The sequence below is a fragment of the Lissotriton helveticus genome, chromosome 1_1 (genome assembly GCF_964261635.1).
Source record: "Lissotriton helveticus chromosome 1_1, aLisHel1.1, whole genome shotgun sequence".
NCBI classification, from domain to species: domain Eukaryota; kingdom Metazoa; phylum Chordata; class Amphibia; order Caudata; family Salamandridae; genus Lissotriton; species Lissotriton helveticus.
In genome coordinates, this window is record NC_136057.1 from 2,029,860,888 (window position 1) to 2,029,881,717 (window position 20,830).

The window sequence follows — 20,830 nt, forward strand, 5'->3', positions numbered from 1 at the left end:
AAAGTGGAAGCGCACACCTCCTGGCATGCAAACTCAGGGGGCTGAAGGCACACCCAAGGGGACTGGGCATAGACCACATACATGCAGCCATAGTCACAGTGCGCAACCCTCACAGCCCTCTACCTCCACTCCAATTGTGTCCTTGGGTGTAGGGTTTGGGCTGGCCGAACTGGCTTTAGTGTGCAGCACTGAGTAGGAGTCCACCTTCGGCGCTGTACACTGCACTGAGAAGGTTGTGTCCGCCCCTGCACCCACCCCACCTACCCTTACCACTCCTGACCCTGCGGTGCCTGGTCCTGCCCCCCAAGGGTCCACATCCCATTAACAGTTCCATGTGCAGGCAAGTTGGGGTAGACGGCCTAACCAACGTCCCCCTAGTAGCACTATTTTCTGGACTTGCCATTGACCTTTTACGAGCAGAGACTCATTTTTGCACTTATTTCTTGTTCATGCTGAATAAAGCCTTTTAATTTACGATCAACACTATTGCATTTCAGGTACTTGATGTTGGTGATGAGGGCCCTGGAGTTGGTGTCATGGTAATGTTTTGGGGTTCTGAAAGATGTTTTTGGTTGATGGTCATGAGGTGGACCATGGTATCTGTGTGCCATCAAAATGTCTCTGCAATTAATCATTGGTTGGGTGGGTTAAGTTTGGCTAGAGACATTGTCCCAAGGAGTGTTCCTTCCTCTGTGACACCTGAGATCTTCACTGCAGACAGTTGCACAATTGTTGTGCTGACATGTGTGCACATTTCCTTTTTTGGTGACGTATCCCTTCAACAATGGCCATGCCTGCTCACAGATGTCTCATGCTCATTCGTCTGTGCCATGCTTAAAACTCACTGTGCTTGTGTTTTGAGTATGTACAAATGCCTTCATGGACACATTAACCCTTTTTACCACCATGCATGTGTGTTATCAAAGCCTATCCCTATGTTGGGAATTGTTATGCAGGGTATTTGGGCACATGACTCACAATTTTGTGCATTGTATCTAAAGGGTTTCAACCCTATTCTTTCCATGAGAGACTATATCTTGGTGGTCTGACCACCACCTGGAAATTCATATCAGCCCTGGGATGTACGTGACAGTGTGTGTTCCCTTTCACTCTCTTTGTTTGGTGGGCTGGTCCATGACTATACACTATTGTGTCATGATGGTAGGGTGTGTATTTCGCCTGCAGCCTCCATGAGTGGGTATGCATGTGGAACAGTAATCCATCCTCCAGGGAGTCGGACACTGTTGTAAGTGATGTGTTGCTCTGGCACTATCATTATAGTCACAAGTTAGGGATGTGCACATACCCCCATGTAGTTGTGGTATGCTGATGATGATGTACCCCCATACTGTTGGGCACTGCTGGGAGTCCTGTGCACCCACCACCATACTGTTGGGCACTGCTGTGAGGCCTGTGCACACACACCCATACTGTTGGCACTGCTGGGAGTCATATCCACCCACCCCCATACTGTTGGGCACTGCTGGGAGTCATGTGCACCCACCACTCATATGTCTGGGCACTGCTGAAAGTCAAATCCACCAACCCCTCATATGTCTGGCCACTGCTGGGAGTCATATCCACCCACCCCCATACTGTTGGGCACTGCTGGGAGTCATATCCACCCACCCCTCATATGTCTGGGCACTGCTGGAAGTCATATTCACCCACCCCTCATATGTCTGGGCACTGCTGGGAGTCCTGGGCACCCACCCCCATACTGTTGGGCACTACTGGGAGTCATATCCACCCACCCCCATACTGTTGGGCACTGCTGGGAGTCCTGTGCACCCACCCCTCATATGTCTGGGCACGGCTGGGAGTCATATCCACCCACCCCATACTGTTGGGCACTGCTGGGAGTCCTGTGCACCCACCCCTCATATGTCTGGGCACTGCTGGGAGTCATATCCACCCACCCCATACTGTTGAGCACTGCTGGGAGTCATATCCACCCACCCCATACTGTTGGGCACTGCTGGGAGTCCTGTGCACCCACCCCTCATATGTCTGGGCACTGCTGGGAGTCATATCCACCCACCCCCACTCTGTGGGGCACTACTGGGAGTCCTGTGCACCCACACCTCATATGTCTGGGCACTGCTGGGAGTCATATCCACCCACCCACATACTGTTGGGCACTGGTGGGAGTCATATCCACCCATCTCCATGCTGTTGGGCACTGCTGGGAGTCATGTGCACCCACCCCTCATATGTCTGGGCACTGCGTGGAGTCCTGTGCACTTCTACCCTCTCAGACCTCGGCCCAGAAGCTTTTGCCGGCACGTGGTGGGCCCTCTTTCACATAATGCGATAGCGAAAGGTGAACTGTGGGGCATATGTGCGTCACAGCGGCCATGACGGTTTCTGGATACCAGCAGGCTGAGAGCATCATTCAGGCCCTCACCTTCGCTCACGGGTTCAACCTCATGGCGGTGTAAGCTGCGCAGACCTGGCAGACATGTTCGCCATTCCTGAGCAAAACCACACCCACACAAATGTGCCTTCTATTCATAGCCCTACGCTAGCCTTGCATACGCCGAGCCAGTCCACTACTCTAAAGATTTGGGGGAGCAGGGGCACTTACGCGCTATGTTTTCGTAATCTTCCCTACTGACTGTAGTATCATGGTTGCGTCCACTGTCTACTTCACTCAATAGACTATAAGTGTATGTTCACATGTTCATGTCTGTGCTCTGCATACTCAAGTCTGTCCGGCACATCCCCTCAACACTTTGCATTGTATACTTTCATAATAGAGAATCATTTCCACCTTTGCACATACTTTGCTTCCATCTCTCGCCGCATTCTGCATTGTGTGACAGAGGTACCATGCCATGTTTGGTTTGTATACATGGATAGCCACGGTTCCCACAGTATGTAGTCTTGTTGTGTCTGCTAGGTGTACATGTTGTTTGTCATGTTGCATGTGATTATATAAGGTAGCACGTTTCTTCCCGAGCAGTGGTTTCTCCCATTTACATATCGCTGTCCTAAAGAGGATACAGAACTTTTTCCCACAGGTGAAAATTGCGACCACAATGGCACTCATTCATTAGTATCCAAGAATGTCCAACTGCACGACGCTTCTAAGCTTACAGCCTCCAATCTTGCGTGCTTTCTTAAAACCACGCCAACTCCCACAATCAGCCCAACATTCACACAGCTTTCTAACAGCACTTATCTGCTTCTCAATAACCTGCACTCCTACAGAATATGAGCTGGCATACCGTTTGTCCTTACTGTTTCAAACTGAGTACTTCCTGTGGCAATGTCCATTCCCACCCACACTAAACAGCTCCCAAACTTCAACTTGACCTTCAAAACCTACTTTGAAAACAGATTTCATTAAACTAACCAAAGTGAAACAACTTTTGTTCAGAACAGAAGTGTCCCTCACTTCTGCAAAAGAAATTTACCGACTGCAGATAACACGAACTTCAAGTAAAAAACAGTCTCTTTTAAATACGAACCTCCCATTACACTTTGTGAATTGTTACACAATTTTAAACACATCTCACACTCAAGGTCTGGCACACTTTTTTAACACGGTCTCCTCCGGCCTTCTCACACTCTTTCAGACTGTTTTTGGTATAATACCAGACTTCATTTATTCAATCATCTATGGAATAACATGAACAGTGCCCATGATTCTTTCTCTCTTTGCGGCCATCCTACTAGTATTTTTGTTTCTAAAGAATGGCTGCGCTCCCTGTGCTAACAACAATGTCTGACAGAATACAGCTCTACACGAAGCTACATCAATACTGTCAAAAACTGGAACAACTTTTCGGCTGCCTGCCTCTATCTATTATCGAAGCCAGCTACAACATGAAATTTACTTACACGTATGCAATTTGCGTACAGCCTTCTTTTTATTGCAAAACTTGCCCGTTCGACTGGCGAATGGATCTATGCCTTGCCAACATACCGCAATTGCTCCAGATTTCCAGCAAGTAATGGAGTGTCTTGAAAACCATAAACTTGATTGTTCAGGCAGTGGAGTAATGGCGGATGCAATGCAAGAAGGTATCATGGCGGAATGGGATTTCTGGGCAACTGCGAAACATCTCCTGCAACGTGCGACCTTTGACAACATCACAGATTGCCTGCCAATTAAAATTGCTGCTCCAATATTTGAGGAACATTATTGTCCATTCGAGGATATAAATTCAATTGCTTCGCTTTTCTCACACGATGGCAACAATGACGTCTTGGAACATTACACATCTCAATCCGCTGAAGAACTTCCAGACTGCAATCTCCACGAACTATAAGAAATTCATGTTAGTCTTGTTTTGATTTTTTCCAACTTTTTTACTTTTTCCTTTACATTTTTTTAATACACTTAAATTGAATTATTTTCATATAATAACTTTCTAAGTATGCTCACGTATTTGTACTCTGTTTTCATTATTGCCCCTTACGTCTCCACTCTAACCAGGGATCGGTGATGTATGGGCTATGCAAATATGCTATTTACTTGCTAAATTAGCCTAAACCCGACATCCATTTTGAAACCATGTCTATTCTTTGTGCATATCTCTCTCTCTGCCTGCCTGGTATCCACAAAGCCCTTTCACACAAATGTACTCTTCCTCAGCCTCTGCTCACAAGCTGGCGATCGAGATAAAAAACACAACATTGTTTAGGAACTGGTTGGCACTGTGTGGTAATTGTATCCTACCTTGATTTTCATTATACAATTTAGTCATTCATGTCTAATAGCTATTGTTCATGTCACATGGAACTGTAACATGTAATGTGGAATTCACTGATGCAGGAGCTTCGGTTTCAATACAGCAGAAGCGTTTGGAGTTTGCCTCAGCTCGATGCCTTAGCTCTCAGCACAAGATTTTTTTTTTAAAGAGCTGAAGACAATAATGTATGGTTTGACCAGAAGGGTACCGAATGTGCTTTTCAGAAGCGCAATGTTTGTATGCCTCCTCAAAGTTCCAATGTGGGTAGAACTATTACCAATTCTGACACCAGATAGAATCTACTGTACAACAGACTCCTGACTGTTCTACTGTTGATAATTTTGTGTTACAAAAAAGCAGTACCAGGGTACCTAAATAGTGTGATGATTACATTTTCAATATCTTTTTTTCCTTAGTTTTCTTAAAGGATACATGTGGTAATCGTATCCTACCTTTATTTTCCTTATAGAATTTAGAGTCATTCAACTCTAATAGGTATTGTTGATGTCACATGGAACTGTAACATATAATGTGACAGTCACTGATACAGGAGCTTACGTTTGAATACAGCAAAACAGCTTAGAGTTTGCCTCAGCTGGATGCCTTGGCTATTGCACCAGTGGGTCCATTTAGGCACTTAAATAAAGACACTTTTTATATAACTTTCAAACTCCATCGCTTTATTACATTCAGCCACTTTCTTACACACACTTGATTTCACCATTTGTCTTCGGTGGCATTGCAACATTCTGCATTATATACTTCACAATTATTTCTTTATTCCTGCTTGCTAAATCACTGAATTTGAGTCTTAAGACCGGTAGGGGTGAGTAGTTTGCTTCCCACTCCCTGTATAGTATAAATACATACTAACACTACTTACACAGGTATGGTACTGCGGCCACTATTCCACAGCGCCCACAGCACATCACTTTACAGCAATCAGCTCATGACTTACACTCACAGTTTTATCCCCGAGTCTTCAGAGTGGTAACAGTGAGTAGTTTGCTTCCCACTTCCGCTATAGTTTAAACGCATACTAACACCACCTGCACAGCGATGCTACAGTGGCCAGTATGCTACAGCGCCCAGAGCAAATCCGTTTACAGCACTCAGCTCAGGGTTTAGGCATACGCTTTCATCCCCGAGTTTACCGGCACCTGACCTCACCATCATCTCACTATGAGAAAAATACCACTTTCACACCACTAAGGGCAAATACTATGCTTCACACTCCCTCTATACACACCCTAACCATCCAACAGAGCTCACAGCTCTCAAACCCTCCTACTTTTTTCCCCTTTCTCGCTTCAACGGAATCATAAAATGACGGCCAACACTTCCTAGTTGCAACCGATCACACCGCTCGCAGCCAATAAGCAGTAAGCTCGTGCTCGTAACGCGTCAGCCAAGCAGATGGCAGAATTCCCAAATGTCGATATCTGTGAATTTCAATATTTCCCCAAAACTCCTGAACGAATTTACACCAAATAAACAAAACCGTGCTTCAAGACCCTTCTCCCTGCCAAATTTGGGGTAATTCCGTTCACCCGGTCGACCTGTAGCCTTGTCTAAAGTTTCCTATGGAAATGAGCATGGAGAAAACACGTTTTGGGACCCCCTTTTTTCTCATCCTCCCTTAACAAGTCACCCCCAAACTTTCAACATAGGAGCTGATATGAACAAAGAAGTAGTTTTGAAAATGTCATGAAGATTTATCAAACGACGCCAAACTTGTAAGCAAAACAAAAAATGCTCTTCCTATGGAAACTTTGTTCCAACTAACTACCTACTGGCAACCGCCAGTAGGTTATATATATATATATATATATATATATATATATATATATATATTCATTGAAAAAACCATAGGTTATAGACCATATATAGTTAGGAATTAGCATTTACAAAACCTTGAAAATTCACTGAAAAAACCATAGGTTATAGACCATATATAGTTAGGAATTAGCATTTAAAAAACCTTATTTTACTCACACAAAACCATTGAAATTCCATATATAGTTAGTTGTACTAACTATATATCGCGCACCCGCAATCCACTGCTGATCATGTCACATATTACATCATTCATGACATGGTCAGTGACATCACTGATGACATCACTGATGACATCTCAAATGACATCACTGATGACATCACTGATGACATCTCAAATGACATCACTGATGACAACATCCAGTGACTGTATTTTTCTGTTAAGTTAAAATATGTCTTACATATTTACGAATGAGTGGATGTATAAATGTCTGGATGAAGGATTTAGTAGGTGCATGACTTACTGTATGAGTGAGTGATTAAATGTTTCTCACTGAGTGCATGGGTTAGTGACTAAACTGTCTTAATTTGTGCATCATTATGTCTGTTGTTCTGTAAACTGCAGCATGTGTTAATCATTAGCAATATGATTAACTATATGGGTTATTGATTGGTTGCCCAAGTATTTGTATGGGAGACTGAGTGTGTGTGTGGGTGGCTGGGAGGTGTATGACTCTGTGCATAGATGTGTGAGCAGTTGATTCACTAGATGTATGGGTTCAAAAGTGCATGTGGAAACAGCTGTATGGGCGGTTGACTGTGTGCATGAGTGTATTGGTGAGTGAATGGATATCTCAGTGCTACATGTCAAAGTAAGTACATATGTAAAACACAGTACATGTGAGAGTTGACATATATAAATAACTGTGCATAGGATCCAGTGAATGTGTGAGTGGCTGTATGGATCATTGTGAACTTGTATCCAGGATTGTATAAGAGAGTAAATATGTGTTAGTATATGTTTGAATAAGTAAGGTGTGTATAACTGTATAGTTGAGAAAATGGAGGTGTGATTGATTCTTTGCATGACTGACTAGGTGTGTGTGTAACTCTATGGATGAGTGACAGTCTGTGAGTGTCTGTTTACACTTACTGTATCTAAGGTTATATTAGAGTCTGAAGAGCTTCATCGTATTATCACATGAATGATGTCATCAGTGATGTGATCAGTAATGTCAAATGAGATGTCATCAGTGATGTCATCAGTGATGTCATTTGAGATGTCATCAGTGATGTCATCAGTGATGTCATTTGAGATGTCATCAGTGATGTCATCAGTGATGTCACTGACCATGTCATGAATGATGTAATATGTGACATGATCAGCAGTGGATTGCGGGTGCGCGATATATAGTTAGTACAACTAACTATATATGGAATTTCAATGGTTTTGTGTGAGTAAAATAAGGTTTTTTAAATGCTAATTCCTAACTATATATGGTCTATAACCTATGGTTTTTTCAGTGAATTTTCAAGGTTTTGTAAATGCTAATTCCTAACTATATATGGTCTATAACCTATGGTTTTTTCAATGAATTTCATTGGTTTTTTAAAAGCTAATATCTATAGCTGTAAAATTTATTCTTCTTTAAATCCAAAAATATATTTTATATGTTTATTAATAATTTTTTTAAATATTTTTTTCGTTTCGCTCCCGGTCCGCGAACCGGGAAGCTTCCCGTTAGCTCAATTTGATTCCGCGATCCGGTCCGCGAACCGGTAAGAAATCAACATAGTGACGGTATCGCGTTGCCGCGTAATGCGTCTTATGACGTACTGCGTTAGCGCACCCGGAAGTGCCCCGGGGCGCGGACCGAGGCGCGAAACGCAACTCCCCGGAAGCGATCCACGGCGCGAAAGCGCGACGTATCGCGTTGCCGCGAAATGCGTCTTGTGACGTATCGCGTTAGCGCACCCGGAAGTGTCCCGGGGCGCGGACCGAGGCGCGAAGCGCAGCGAACCGGAAGCTAACCGGGGAGCGTTCCGCAGCGCGTAACATGAGCGTTAGAGGTCATGTGACTTGTTAATAAAACTTTTCATTGGTTCATTTCACTTTTAGTTTCATAATTATGGAAGGCTAGGTCAGGTGACCTAAAAATAACACTTTTGATTGGTTGAGAAGTATTGTTTTTTCCAAATGATGAAAACCCCTCCTTCTTTCCTCACTCTGACTTTCATTATTGTGAGAGGAAGACCTATTTTGCTTCTTGGAAGACCTATTTTGGTTGTGTGAAAATGGCTTCATTGATTGCTGCAGCTGGTGCACCCCCACCACCACCTCCACCTCCTCATGGGAAGAGAGGACCACCTCCCCAGGTGGTTACCAACACTGAGGAGGAAGATGAAGAAATGGATGAGGAGGGAGAACAACCACAATTCCTGGAAGAGTTGCCCCGGGTTTCAAGAAAGAAAGCCAGTTTCATCTGGCAGTTTTTTTCCATCCCTCCTGGCCAAAAAAAGGTCAATGCCAGGTACGCAACATGCCTCATATGCAAGGAACAATTGTCCAGAGGGACGGACAAAAAATACAGTTATGGTAATCACACCATGCATAGGCACATGACGAGGAAACATCCCCTAAATTACAGCCGGGCGGAATTAAGGGATATGATGGACAATCCTAGAGCAACTCCTGTGGCGAGATCAACAACATCGGTTTCCTTAACACCAGAGGAGGCACGGGAAACTGTGCCAAATATCCAACCAAATTTTGGGCATATGATACATTTATGTATGCACTGTCGTGCATTATTAGCTTGTGGCAACATGAGCATCAATGCACTGAACCTTGCATATGAACACCATGATTGCCCTAACCGCCCCCAGTAATTTTTTTTTGCTCCTGTTGAGCCCTTTTCAACGCCTGTTTTTTGTTGTTTCCCCCCCCCAAAAAAAACAAAAAAAATATAAAATCGTTCAAAAAATACAAAAAAAACAAAAAATGTTCAAAAAATACAAAAAAAAATATAAAACAACAAAAATATTTAAAAAAAAGTTCTTTTCAGAACTACCTTCCCTTTCAAAAAAAATTGCTACAATGTTTAGCACTGTGGCAAGCTCTATTTCTTTTGGTTCGCTCCCGGGTTAGCTTCCCGGTACGCGGACCGGGAGCTAACCAAAAAAATTAAAAAAAAAAAAAAGTGTAAGTATAAGAAAGTAAACAGAGAGTGATGTTAAAAGAAAGACAGCTATAGGGAGTAAAGAAGAGATACTGTTTAATAGATCTATTTACCGAAGAAAAGACAGAAGAGGGTATAATTGTGAAAAACAAAATAGATAACGAAGTGAAAGAAAAACAAGCATTGGCATAGCCAATAGGTCTCGCCTTTGGGACCTTCTAAGTATTTAGTTATGCAGCATAATATCCTTGGTGCAGCAACATCAACTGTTGCATGTCTAAACACGTATAAGGTCCCAAAAGCGAGACCTATTGTCTATGCCAATGCTTGTTTCTTAAGTAGAATTGCAATATGTCTGACTCTTCCATGTGAAAAGATCTTATCTTGTGCTCTAAAGATTGCTAAAGTCTCGACAGAGAACAGGCTAGGCTGTAAGTAGGGTAAATTGCGCTTGGTGATCTGTTTGAGGGAGCGTCTGCTTTGCCTGGTGTCTTTGGAGAGCAATTTTGATTGTTATACTGGACAATATAGCCCTAATGTAAATAACATAGGGGCATATTATCAACATAGGCAATAAAAGTTTTGCAGCTTTTATCGGCAGAAATGTGTCGCTAAAGCTGCTTTTGCGGCAGAAAACTGCCGCTAAAGCTGCTTTTGCACCAGTTTTCTGCCAATAAAAAGAGCAATAATTTTATTGGCTGTATTCATAATATGCCACTTAGTGTGCTTCAACTACACAGAGAAAGCATTATGAACAAATAGTGATACAGTGATCAGTCAAAGACACTAAGAGTAATAGAGACGGAGTGAGTGAACAAGAGTGAGGAACTATGAGAAGAGAGGGACTGAGAAAAAGAGTGGAAGGAGTTGAGTAAGTAGGTAATAGAGAAAGGAATGAGGGAAGTAGCAAAGGCAGGAAACTGAGGATTAAAGAAATGAAGCAGTGGAACTAATAGTAGTTCAATGTGATAGAAATGTAACGAAAAGAGTACAAAATATTTACCTTATAATTGTCGTTAAATTACTCACTTTTTGTTTTTATACTTTCAATCTGTGAAAGAGAGAACAAACATTAGAAAAATATAAAAACATGTATTAAAAAATTACAAAAGACAAGGGCAAAGATTGAAGGACAAACAGTTTTTCAACAACTTTGACACTTACAGAAGCTACACAGTCCTAAAGATATACATTTTAAACTAACACTATCTTGATGCAGATGAAGTGAGGCCTATCTTAAAACATGGTGCATATTTTGCATTGCTGTTGTTTCAGAAAAGTGTTGCAAGACACTAAAATTTTAAATAATTGCTTCAGGATGCCAATAAGATGTCTACTATCCAGAGTTTTGTTTCAGGTGAGGCCTACTCAGGGTTGCAGATGAAATTTTGAGTTGTTGAAGAGAATAGAGGACATAATACATGTGAAGGTCTACCAATGAAGTGAGTCATGTCCACTGCAATCTTCAACAAAGTCCAAACCTCCTATGTTTCCCTGGACAGACCTAAACTTGATCTGCACAATGTGATTCGTAATGATAGGAAACACAGGTGATGTAATTGAAATACATGCAATTTATTTTGCTCATTTCACAATCACATCACTTGTGTTTCCTTTGCTTAGGTATCTCATTGTGCAGATGTAGTCTAGCATATGAAAGAATACGCAGAAGTGCAGCACTGCATGCAACAACTTTGACACTTACAGAAGCCTCACCTTCTCCATGCCTCCTACACAGTTCTACATATACATCATAAATGCAAACAGTACAGAATTAATTATACATGTTAAATGGTTTATTTTTGCTGTTCTCAGAATGTATCAAAATTCACTAAAAACAGTGACTTGAAGGTATTCATCATGTAACAGCGGGGAAAAAAAAACACAATCAAAATGATTGTGTTTAAAAAACCCATACAACATCAGAAATCAAAAATCAGAACTCCTTAAAGTTAACTTACTTTCCATGACGTCCAAGGATGTCCTATGAACAGCTTACACTCTTTTGTGCTGTTATTACTTTCAGCCCACCACTTTCTGAAAGAAAATCTCCATCGTTTTTAAAAACATGTTAAATACAATAAATGACTTCTTGCTCTCTACCACAAGATTCCACAAGGCCAAATCTTGTCAGAGCCATGTATAACTCTTGGATTTCTTGTTAGCCAATCCCATCATTTGGCATTTCCGCAACTTTCAGAATTAAAATGTTGAAGATCATTTTCACAATCCTGGAATAGTAATATCTTCCCCTTCTTGCTCAGTCATGTTCTACATTTCCTATGACACTGATACTGCTTAATATGAAGCAGACTTACACTACCTCTATGACTACAACAATTATTTAATTCTCTACATCACTTTTAATCACAAAGCAATGTAAAACAGTAGACAGCATTGCAGACTTACATTCCCTCTACTCCATGTTTTGATTGGCTGCTTTAATTAGCTTATAAAAAGAAACAGTTTTTCTGAACTCATTCAAAGTGCACATATATCTCCATGATGTCCAGTCCTATGATTAGAAGTTATGTCTCTGAACTACACTTATCCTCAAGGCCAAATTGTGTAGGAGCCATTAGAACTTCTTGAAATTCCACAGAGCACATCCCGAGATTATTTCCCTAAAATTTTGGTTTTAAAAACACCAGGTAAGAGTTTTTAAGGTCATACGGCAATTTTTTTTTGAAAATTAAAACAGAATCATTGCAGAATGACCAGCCATTTCTAGACTTTAAATAAGCTGTGTAATGTCCTGATGATATTGAAGGGCCGTCATGATATATAATTGCTGTAGTTACAAAAGTCCTTCCTGATATTGACAACTGCGAAGCTACAAATTTTTTTATTAAAGTTGTCAATTTTGTTCCATCAGGCCTACATCGTTGGAACATTAAAATGACGTACTGGCCATATGTTCGTATAAATAATGTGGACATCATTTCAGATTTACATTGGCTACACTCCATGTTGTGATTAGCAGCTTTTACTAGCTTATTAAAGGAGACTGATTTACTGTCTGGCAAAGTTAAATATATAAATCTTTCTGAGTCTACACTAGTAGTACTTGATATCATACAGTTCTCGCAGTCATGCTGCCATTGATAAGAAAGCCCAAACAGCTGATCTACATCTACACCTTCAGCATGTAATACATCAAGCATATACATTAAAAACTCCTGACAATCTTGCTGAATATTTTGAGAGAATTGTGTTTGGCCTGAACATCTGTCTAACAGATTTCGAATTTCAGACACACTTTCTATGTTTCTTCTATCAGTGGTACATTTCTCTAACACAGAATTTAACAAACCGCAAAATCTTTGATCAGAATTGACCACAATCTCTTCTTTTACATTTTTTAGAGAAAACAAAACATTAATTACTACATTAGCATAGCAGTTGACACCAGAACTGTTTTCAAACTGAAAACCAACAACATCTTCAACAGAATCCTTTTTGTTTCTGCTTGTAATTTTAGGTTCATTCACTTTTTGTCTTTTTGCTATAACCTCCCCAGTATTGTTCTCATTTCTTCGTTTCCGGCCTACCAGACGTTTCTCAAACAAAGGAAACTGAGGCAAATGTGGCGCATACTCTCTTCTTAACCTATTGTATTCCTTAACACAATCTAGATCTGCACAAATGTTTGTGACATCACACTCAATCAAGTACAATCCCGATAAAGTTCTAACTCGTGACAATGCCACATATGCCATACCCTCCTTGAACACAGAACTGCCAATATTCACCAATGCACTGTCTACACTTAAACCTTGCGATTTATGGATTGTCACCGCATATGCCAAGCAAACAGGAAACTGCTTACGGCGAACATATAAGTCTTTTACAAGCAAAAATCTAGCAGAACAACGAGCAATTAGCTGTACTTCCTCAATGCCATCAAATTTAATTTTTAAAAATTCAATTCCATCTCTATTTCTGTATTTCACAAAATCAACAACATTACCCATTGATCCATTTACCAGACCTCTTTCAACATGTAAATTCCTTCTTAAAATTATACGGCAGTTCAAGCACACATTCAGAGTCTTTTCAAAACCTGCAGTTTTAGATATACTCTTCTCTAATGAATCCAATTTTGTTTTCAGATTCTCAGACAAAATAATTGTTGATCCCATATGCTCTACTCTATCAATAGCTTCCAGTTTCACAATCTCTTGCTTTTCTAAATGCAACATTTTGTTGTTAAATTTGGCACATTCTGCAAGAGTTGGCATCAAACATATTCCAGATTTCTTTTCAGTAATTTTCTGAAAAATATTCTCAGGCACAACATCTTGTTCTGGATATAAATTTGACAGTAATCGTGCATGTAAAGCTTCTTTCCCATGCTCGGTCACTTTTCCAATTCTAACATCTTGTAGAATAGTCTTGTAAACTTCATCCTTCGCCTGACGCATATTTTCATGCAGTTCAGCATAATTGAAGTTTAACCATATATTGACGTTGCCAATGCTGCCTAGGCTCTTCCTGGTATCTTCATGCGTGAGCATTTTGAACACAGGTTGCCCTTTCACTGGTGTCAGCTGCAAAAGATCTCCGAAAACAATGATGTGTTTGCCACCAAATAACACATCATACTCTGTTTTGAGAACTTCTTGCATCCTCAAATGCACAAAGGCAAGCATGACATTGGAAACCATGCTTACTTCGTCAATGATAAGAAGTTTCATTTTCCTCAAGATTCTTGAAACTTCAAAACAAGCATCTCCAGATAGCTTGTGATATTCTAATTTGTTGTCATGCTCCACTGGCAGCATCAGTAAACGATGTAAAGTAATCCCTTTAATATTATGTGCTGCCAGTCCAGTTGGAGCAGTGACAACACAAGACAGCGATGACTCTGTCCTTTCCTGCAAATAGCATGAAATTGCTTTAATGAGGAAACTTTTTCCAGTTCCCGCTTCTCCACTCACGTACAGTCGGACAGGCTTCAACGACGTACATGAGCACTCTTTCTTATCATGACTTAATCCATGATCAATTTGCATGGTAACTTCGTCATATATTTTCCTCTGCTCAACGTTGAGTTGCCTTTCCAACTCTTCTAAGTTAACCGCATCCTCTTGAGCATGTGCCATGGCTCTTTCCACTTCATTCATAGCAGTGGCAGCTTCATTTTCGATAAGAGGTCCTCCTAGTGGATCCTGACTCAATGAAGCAGAACTCTGACTGTCCTGAGAACTGTCTCTGGCAATCTCGGCTGCAATCGTTGCTTCCTGCTCAATTTCCGCATTCAACATTTCTACATATTTGGGAAAAGCAGGACATTCTATGGTCTCCTTGGCGGCATTGAAAGAGTCTTCGTAACAGAGGAAATCTCCAAGCAGTTCCTCTTCTGCACGCCAAGGCTTGAAAAGTTGCAAAAGTGCTAAATAGAAAAACTCCTTTTTTTCAGGAGATTCGCCACTCAATTTTCGATGGTTTACCAAGTGGCATTTTCTTTGCTTGACCAGACATCCCTCACTTCCTATTACAGCATACACTCCTTTCTCAGTATCTTCTTTGATGTTCCTCTTGAATATGTAATTTTGCAGAACCTCATACAGACAAACATTCTCGAGGTGACTGCTTCGATTTGGATAATATGTATCCAACATGTTTGTCTTCAAAATGTCGGTACTGTTTGGCTCCTTTTCCGCCAAATACTCAATTTCCCGCACAGGTTTGAGAACTCGATTACGCGTTGCAGCAAGACCAAGACTCGCCCAAACGATACTCCTGGACTTGGCATAGAGACTTGCTGAAGACAACCGGTCAGAACATTCGTACGCTCCGATTTCTCGATGCGACAACATCTTCAGACTGAAACTGTACAACTTCTTGCTGAGGCTCTTTTCATGGGAAATGTCCTCCCACATATCCTTCAATTCTGTCTTCTCTTTTTTGGTGATGTAAGACGTCACATACCGAGCCACAGCCATACAGTTATCAGCCACAAACTGTATATCCATGTTAGCATTCCACATGGACAAAATCACCGGGTTGTAGTCGTTGATGTACTTGGACTCTTCGTTCCTCTTCAAATTGTATGTGTTTTTAGGTGATTTCTTCATCACATTATGTCGCAGCGAAGACATCAAACTGTTTACTCTTCCTTTAGAAATCACCGGTCGTGGAAAGCCGAAACGACATTTGGTGTAGAACTTGTCTTTGTTTCGGAATTTACGACGGCAGTACTTTCCACATCGATGGCTTTGGAAACGCATAACTTTTTCTCTTAGGCTTTTCTTCTCCTTTGCGTTTGGAACAGCACACGTAGAATACTGTTGGATGAAACTCATCACTGAGTCTTCTGGATCCGTTCCAAATTTAGGTGCATCCTTGATCCACAGCAACATATGTATATGAGGAGCACCTCTTGCTTGGTACTCCTTTCTCCAGAAGAAATCCAACACCTCTCCAAGAGGTGGATTCTTCTTATTCATGATGAAAGACATCATAGCTTCAAATCTATGATTGAAGTACCTACATACATTGACTGGATCCAAAGAGCACAGTTCTCCGGGTGTCTTGAATTCGATGTTATCTACGTTAGCATTTGCCTCTCGTAGAAATTGAAGTAAGTCTTCCCAGCCATACTCGGCACAACTCAGAGTGAGGAACCATGTGGGAGTACCTAAGTTCCTCAGCATACATTTTAAATCACCATGACGACGGTACCAGTACTCATTAGTACCACGCTGACACGCCATGAGATTAATCAGGTGAGAATCCAAAATACTATCTTGGACATTGACTTTATCCATAAAATCACTTGCCGAGATGTTTTGCATGTGTATACCACTTTTCAAGATGTGGTTCACTGCATATGACAGTCCAGACAGATCGCTTTCAAACAGGAGATGAAACAAATAAGGAATGCATTGTCGAAACCTAGCATCTCCTGCATACAATCGCAAAGTCCGGTATTCAGAAGCAGGAATTTGATGAGGTCGCTCATCATATCTTCCTCCATGACCTGTTGGAAAAAGCTGTGGGAAACACCGAGCTTCCAAACTTTCCTCCCAAACACTAATGGGACTCCCTTTGGCTTGTTTCATTTGAAACAACTCAATAGCATTCCCCATGACTTCCTTGGAATGCAAAGGATGAACACTATAATGTTCATATATTTCTTCACTAGTAGAGGGTTCTACTTTCTCAATTTGACCAGCACACAAATCGCTATCCTCTTCCTCACTTACTTCCTCTTCTGCAACATATACATTCTTATAGTATTTATTATTTTTTTTCAAATACAATGTTGCCTTTTTAACTTTCCTAACATCTACTAAATCTTGCCATATTTTCTTATTCTTTGTCGGAACCCCATTAACTAAGATAACCAGAGGTTCCTCTTCCACTTTTTCTACTCCAATTGTGTTAATGTTTTTCTTGAAATCTAGAGGCAAATAAACAACTCTTCCCTTTAATCCTCTCTGTAAATCTGATGGAGGCAATTTCCCTGTCTTTGGCTCCATTCTTACAATAGCCTGAAAGGGATGGATACTTTGAATCAAAATAGATTCATAAGTATTTAAGTCCTTCAATTCAGAAGGAATCTCAACCAATTCCAGATTATTATGAACTGCTCTAGCAGGCATCTGGTTTTGTTTTAATTTGTTACAACAATAAGTACACACACGTTGATCCAATCCCAAATCAAAACAATTTTCTACCATCAAGTATGTTGCAAAATCCTTCCATTCACTATTATTTTCCCTTTCACTTTTTGCATATAAATCCACTAACTTAGTCTGATTCTTATAATAAGTGCGTCTACAACACACACAAGTGAAATTAGGCCTCTCACTTGATTTCACGTCAAACGTCGCAATTTCCCTCTGGAAATTATCTGTACTGGAAACCTGTACACTATCTTCCACATGACCCTCTACTTCTTGCTCAATTTCAACATTCTCCTCTTTACTTCCAAAGTAACAAAACTCAATTTCTTCACATATATTCTTCACATCTATTTCAGAACCATGCAAAAGAGCAGCGCATAATTGTTTCAGCATAATTGCTGGACTCTTAGCATAATACAACATTCTAACTAATTTCCTCACTTTGTTATGATGCACTGCTAGCATCCTGAAATGATGAAAAACACTCTGGCATACTCTCCTGGAAAGACAAGCCAGTGAATGACCATGCAAACCTGTCACTTCTCTTACTCTGCAAGGATCTAATTCTTGCAACAACATCATTTTCTGCTTCAAACTTTTTTTGTTAAATGACCGTACAAAATCACAAAGCAAATTGATGGAATCCTGTCGCACACTGCAAATACTACTACACTTCCAGGTGTACACAGGACCCTTAGCACGTCTTCCTAAAACCTCATTACCTAACAACTCTTCTGCCTCTGTTGTCACAAGTTTTTCTTTTTCAACTGGACAACCATCTTTCACTTCATAAGCACGACCACTGGTGTCAACTGCATGCACCAAATCATTATCCTGGAAATAACTCTCCTCATTAAAAAATGCCTCACAGCTTGAACTATGCATCCATTCTCCAGAAAAAACTTCACAAAAATTACTACGATTAACTATTCTCTTCCATCTACTATTTCTTTTGAAATCAAAAATTGCCTTGTTTAGCTTCCTAATTCTATTGATTATCAAAATAAATAACTTACGTTTAATTTCAAATGCCTGATCAATAACTTTCTCAACTTTTTTTTTTCTCTTATAAAAAACTAGTTTCTGTTGACCTTTCTTAATATTTTTTAACAAATTGCCAATTATCCTGTTGCGGAACATTCGTTTACGAATCTCCCTAAACTGTTGTTTCCTTCTACTATCATGCACAGATTTATCTCTTGCTCTAGCAGTAACATTTTTCATTGTCCTTTTCTTTCCATTTGATTTCCTTCTCGTTTTATGGACTGAAACATTTTCTGTAGTAATATTTTTTTTATTACAAATATTTCTTATGAAATATTTAGCGCTCTTACCCGGTGCTTTCTTCGTGGCTTGAGAAATCTTTTTGTTAGAGGACTGCTGCGTTTTTTTTTTCACCTGCTGTCTTTGACGTTTTGCAGCCTTTATCTGTCTTTGTATTGTAGGCATGGTGAAATCTTGAAATGATCTGCAGTTGAATCTGTGGAAAAATATAATAAAAAATGTTAATAAACATTATTATCAAACAGTAAATCAGTAACAGTGATCAAAAACATAACACACTACTTGACATTTTAATTTGAAGATTTTTTAGTCATTGGCAATTTTACAATACAGAAATACCAGAAAAGAAATGACATTTATATTTATGTTACCTATGCTATTTTATATGTGAATCTGATCTAATTTTATGAGCATATTTTAATATTTTATTGAAGACACTACACATAACCTGTTTTTGAAGGTGTCTTTATTTTTAAATTAAACGGTTTACCTTTTTACTTTTTATTGATTATAAATTTTAAAAATAAATGTTTATATTTCCAAAGGCTCAAGCAGGTCAGCTTCCCATCCTATATCATATAATTCGGACAAATCTGCATCCTCATCACGCTCTTCTTCATCCTCAGGATTTAAATCATCCAAAGGATCAACATCCACTGATGTTTCAATTACAAGTTCAATGATGAGGTCAAAATCAACTGATTGCAGATTGTCGCTCATGTTGAGGTTGTCTTTATCTTTAAAGAAAGATAACAACAATGAGATGTTGCAGAGTAAGAAACAAATCTCAGAGATTATAATAGTAAAATTGTTTAACAAGATTAACATTTTGCAGCTATTATTTAGCCATGTCCAGCAATGCTGAGCAGGTGAAGCCTATGTCTAATTTTTCACTGAACAGGACTCATCTCTTCTTAACCTTGGATAAGCCTCACCGACTCTGTGTCCCCTGCACATACTTAAATGTTAAAGGGCAGATTTATATTAAATGGCACATCCCCAGGCATGCACCAGTTAATGTGCACCACTGCTTTACCACCCATGGTGTGCCGCATTTACAATCAGATAGGAGAAAGCTGCGTCAAAACCCTGCGCCTGCTTGAAGCTGGCATAGGTCTTGACGCAGCATTGTGGAGATGGGGCACCCCTGAGCCTTGCTGGAGCTGCATCGCACTTGCGATACAACTCCAGCAATGCGCCACCTTTACGGCACAGATGCGTCACGCATCTGTGCCGTTTTTGCCCCATGCTGCGCCGCATTGTAAATGCAGCACAACATGGGTGGCGGAACAGCGGCGCAGGATGACTGTCACATCCCTGGTGATGCGCCAGTCATCATAAATCTATCCCTAAGCTTCTTATCTTGTTACAGATGAACTGCCATATGTATCATCAAAATATTTTACATTTTCTAAATAGCGAATTTTAAGGAATAAATAGCGATTCTTTACCATTCCTAATTTGCGATGAGCAAATTGCTAATTGCAAGTTACCCATTCATTTCCATGGCCTAGGAGGCTCATATGAATGAAGGTTTAATTTGCGATTAGCAATTTGCTCATCACAAATTAGGAATTTTTCCAAGGGTGCAGGGGTGTCTCAAGAACACCCTGCTGCACCCCTGAACAACAAATTTGGGGGCATATGGCACACATACATGCCCTAAGGGCATGTGTTGGCGTCATATGGCACCTTTTGTTTTTTTGAAAAAAAGCTTTTTGAAAAGAATTGACAAATTACCACCAATTTACCACAATAGTTTCCAAATCCTTAATGTCATTTTTTACATATTTTTTGTTTGATACATTGCATTCACGTAGTCACAAAATTTGCAAATCCTTCAGTGCAATTGCAAAATAAGGAATAGCAAATTTTGCTACTCCTTATTTTGCATCAAACTTGTTTGATACATACCATTTGTCTAATTAACATTCGCAAAGGCCGAAATTCATAGAATTTTGATCTTTGCAAATGCTAATTAGCTTGATACATATGGCCCCAAGTGAGGCCTGTCTTGCGACATGGTGCATCTTTTGCATCACTGCTGCTTGGGTTTTATGTGGTACGTTTTTTTTACACCATGACATATCTGCCTAAATGCATCAATTTGTAATGTTGTCGCCTCATAGCAAATCTTTTGCACCACCGCTGCATCATAAAAGTGACGCACAGTGGCACAAAAAAGGCATACACCTATCATAAATCTGTCCCTAGCATTTTAAATGATTAATCCAGGATGACAATAAAGTGTGTCCTA